Source organism: Podarcis muralis, chromosome 13 (genome assembly GCF_964188315.1).
Source record: "Podarcis muralis chromosome 13, rPodMur119.hap1.1, whole genome shotgun sequence".
Taxonomy (NCBI): Eukaryota; Metazoa; Chordata; class Lepidosauria; order Squamata; family Lacertidae; genus Podarcis; species Podarcis muralis.
In genome coordinates this window covers 15,394,764-15,399,249 of record NC_135667.1, presented here as the reverse complement: position 1 = coordinate 15,399,249, position 4,486 = coordinate 15,394,764, and positions in this window count along the sequence as shown.

The following is a 4,486-nucleotide window of genomic DNA, read 5'->3' as shown; positions in this document are numbered from 1 at the left end:
AGTCCCAATCCATTTCTGTGGTCTTACTGGTTCCACTTGGTTCCTTCTGAGCAAATTAGAACCTTGAATGAAGGTTAATGCATTGGCCAGGATTTGGCACAATATTTGGATCTCCAAATAAACAATGGTCACCTGTCAATCAAACCCACTTGGATCACCGGTGCTTAAAATGCCGTTTCCAAACTTCTTTGTCTCTCGTGACCCCACTCAAACTACAACTGCTGCTCGAAGCCAACAGCACCAGAGGTGGCAACTGCTTTTTGCCGTGTTAACTTGTGCATGGACAATTAGACCAATGTTCTGATATAGGGTTTTATTTCCATTTTGCTCTGCATATTAAATTATCATTTGGGATAAGCTGCTGAATTGGATTTCTGAGCTATGCCGAACTCGACGCACTCAAGGGGTGTTTTCTCCCCCATCTCCTCCATCGCTCAGTGCTTGGGATAGCGGGTGGGTGGATAGATTGAAGTAGGCAAGCAGGAGATTTGGGATTCATCTAGAGGAGACCCATTTAATGATTTAATTTACCAAAATTGGGAATGCCTAAATGCTTTACCTTGTGTGTTTAATTCTAGAATGCTCCCCAGTGATTTAAATAAATAAATAAATAAATAAATGTCCAGTAGCAGTGTAAAGGTAAAGCGACCCATGACCATTAGGTCCAGTCGCGGACAACTCTGGGGTTGCGGTGCTCATCTTGCTTTACTGGCCAAGGGAGCCGGCGTACAACTTCCAGGTCATCTGGCCAGCATGACTAAGCTGCTTCTGGCGAACCAGAGCAGCACACAGAAACGCTGTTTGCCTTCCTGCCAGAGCAGTACCTATTTATCTACTCACACTTTGACGTGCTTTCGAACTGCTAGGTTGGCAGCAGGGAACGAGCAGGGATAGAGGAGAGCTAATGTTTCTCTGTGAATGTACCATATTGGCCCGAATACAAGCCACACCTTTAAAATTGGAGAAGCCAACCCTTCTCGCATTGTCCGGAGCCAAGCCTTCTCCCAAATTTGAGGACCTGCAAAATGTTTAGTTTGGACATAGCTACCGCTGCACGGATGGGACTTGCAAGCCAGGTTTCTTGAGGCCAGCTCCACACAGATATCAGCAGCAGTAACATTGGAGTCGGCATGGCGATCAAGAGCTCACCTCCCAGGCTGAGCAAGCAGTAGTGGGAAGATACTGTTGCACGCCGCCCCAATCTCTGAGTGGTGCAAGATTCCAGGGGTTCTGGGCCAGGGTTCATGTTTTGGGGATGAGGCACAGCTGACACTGTGCTGTCTTTGGTTTGTTTACGCACACATATATAACCTGAGCCTGTGATGGAGGGGTTCACAGCATTAACAACCAAAAAAGGTCTTGTTTCTATCATAGCTGCAGTCTTGGATCCAAACAAAAAAATAAAAGTATTGGTGTTCTCTCCGTCTTTCTAGCCTGCAGCTTTTTATTCCAGCTTCTGGTTCACATCACTCAACTCTGACCTTTCGTCTTTCCACCTATCCAGGGAGGGAGGCTGGCAAGTTCCCTTTAGGCAGAGCTTTCCAAACGTTTCATGTTGGTGACACACTAATTTGACATGCATCATTTCGTGACACAGTACAGTGGTGCCCCGCAAGACGAACGCCTCACAAGACGGAAAACCCGCTAGACGAAAGGGTTTTCCGTTTTGGAGGCGCTTCGCAAAACGAATTTCCCTATGGGCTTCCTTCGCAAGACGAAAGCCCATAGGGAAATCTCTGGGACAGCGGGGAAGCGCAGCGCGTCTTCCCCACTGTCCTCGGACCTCCTCCGAAGGCTGGCGGCGGGGCGGAGAGACCTCCTCCCGCCGCCAGCCTTCGTTTCTCCGCTATCCCGGACGGCTTTTGAAGGCAGGCGGGGGGGGGAGCAAAGACTTTCGCCCCCCGGCGGCCTTCAGAAGAGGTCCAGGACCTCTTTGCTCCCCCCTGCCTGCCTTCCTGGGGGCTTTTAAATCGCCCCGGGACAGCGGAGAAGCCCTCCGCTGTCCTGGGGCGATTTTAAAATGCTGGCAGGCGGCAGCGGAGGCTTCGCTGCCGCCCGCCAGCATTTTAAGATCGCCCCGACAGCGGAGAAGTCCTCCGCTGTCCCGGGTTTTTTTAAAATGCTGGGGGTGGGAAGAAAAGCCCTTGTCCCCCCCCAACCTTCAGAAGAGGTCGGGGGACAGACTGTCCCCGGACCTGGTCTGAAGTCGGTTTCCATAGGAACGCATTAATTGATTTTCAATGCATTCCTATGGGAAACCGTGCTTCGCAAGACGGAAAAATCGCAAGACGACAAAACTTGCGGAACGAATTAATTTTGTCTTGCGAGGCACCACTGTAGTACAGTTTTTACTAGCAAACCAGAGGTTCAGCTAACCCATTTCAAGCCCCGGGAGGAGCGCATGGACACATGACACACTAACATGTCACAACACACAGTTTGGGAAACTCTGCCTTAAGGACTCTTACTGTGGGCCATTACCAGGCTGACTGGCTATTACAGCCTTTGCATCCATGCTGCATCCAGGAATTAGAAGGGGCAGGCATTTAGCCTACCCCCCCCCAAAGTCATAACACTATATAGCCAGCAGAGGATTAAGTCTTCCTAAAGGTAAAGGGACCCCTGACCGTTAGGTCCAGTCGTGGCCGACTCTGGGGTTGCGGCACTCAACTTGCTCTATTGGCCGAGGGAGCCGGCGTACAGCTTCCAGATCATGTGGCCAGCATGACTAAGCCGCTTCTGGTGAACCAGAGCAGTGCACAGAAACACGCTTTATCTTCCTGCTGGAGCGGTACCTATTTATCTTCTTGCACTTTGACGTGCTTTTGAACTGCTAGGTGGGCAGGAGCAGGGACCGAGCAACGGGAGCTCACCCCGTCGTGGGGATTTGAACCGCCAACCTTCTGATCGGCAAATCCTAGGCTCTGTGGTTTAACCCACAGCGCCATCCGCGTCCCTTCCTAGGCAGCAGCAAAAGGAGGATCAGCATGGACAGCCATCATTTTACTCATCTCCAAAGTGTGCTTGCAGAGAAGGGATTAATGGGGAGGCAGTCTGCAATCATCCACCTGTGACCACTTGCCTGTTGAACTATATCCCAGCAATGACATACAGTACCTTTTCTTCCCCAGGGCTGAGGCCCCAACTTATTTCCCACAGTCTATTTTCAAACAATTTGATCATTGATATGGGTAATAAATGGTGTGTGTACATGTGTGTGTATGTGTACGTGCGCGCGCGCACACACACACACACACATATTCTAGATGTCATCTTTGGAATTCCCTCCAAGCTCCTAGTTTTAGATCCGCAATAAGGGATTCTATAGGGGAAAGACTGCTAAAAGTGGCTGTACCAGCCACGTTGTTAATAGCCGCAGCCAAGTCTGTTAAATATCTCTTTGCTTGACTAAAGATGCTTCCAGAAGGTTGAACTGAGTAGACAGCCCTCCCTCCCTCCCCACCCCCCAGCTGGGATGTCATCAGTTAGTGGAGCAGAATAGGCTCTCAGCTTGGACTGGGCTGGAAAAAAGACACAGAGGCATGGGTGTAGCTGGGGGGGGGAGGCAGCTGTCCCCCCTAAATCAATAAAAATACAGTGGTGCCTCGCAAGACGAAATTAATTCGTTCCGCAAGTTTTTTCTTCTTGCGAGTTTTTCGTCTTGCGATGCACGGTTTCCCATAGGAATGCATTGAAAATCAATTAATGCGTTCCTAGGGAAACCGCCTTCAGACCAGGTCCGGGGACAGTCTGTCCCCCGACCTCTTCTGAAGGCTGGGGGGGGGGGGACAAGGGCTTCTGAAGGCTGGGGGGGGGCTGGGGGGGAACAAGGGCTTCGCTGCCGACCCCCAGCATTTTAAAATCTCACCGGGACACGGGGAGATTTTAAAATGCTGGGGGTCGGCAGCGAACGCTTCGCTGATCCCGGGACGGCAGACAGCTCTGCGCTGGCATCCAGAGCGGGGCGGGACTTAGCGCCCCGCTCGGGATGGCGGCACACATCTGCCTGCAGTCCCGGGACGGCAGACAGCTCTGCGCTGGCATCCAGAGCGGGGCGGGACTTAGCGCCCCGCTCGGGATGGCGGCACACATCTGCCTGCAGTCCCGGGACGGCAGACAGCTCCGCGCCGGCATCCAGAGCGGGGCGGGACTTAGCGCCCCGCTCGGGATGGTGGCGCAGATCTGCCTGCAGTCCCGGGACTGCAGGCAGCTTTGCGCGGCCATCTGGAGCGGGGCGGGCTTCGCCCCCGGCTCCCGATGGCCGCGCAGAGCTGCGCTGATCCCGGGACGGCAGACAGCTCTGCGCCGCCATCCCGAGCGGGGCGGGACTTCTCTGCTGTCCCGGGGAGATTTTAAAATGCTGGGGGTCGGCAGCGAACGCTTCGCTCCCGCCCGCCAGCATTTTAAGATCGCCCGGGGCAGCGGAGAAGTCTCCGCTGTCCTGGGAAGGCAGGAGGGGGGGAGCAAAGACTTTTGCCCCCCGCCG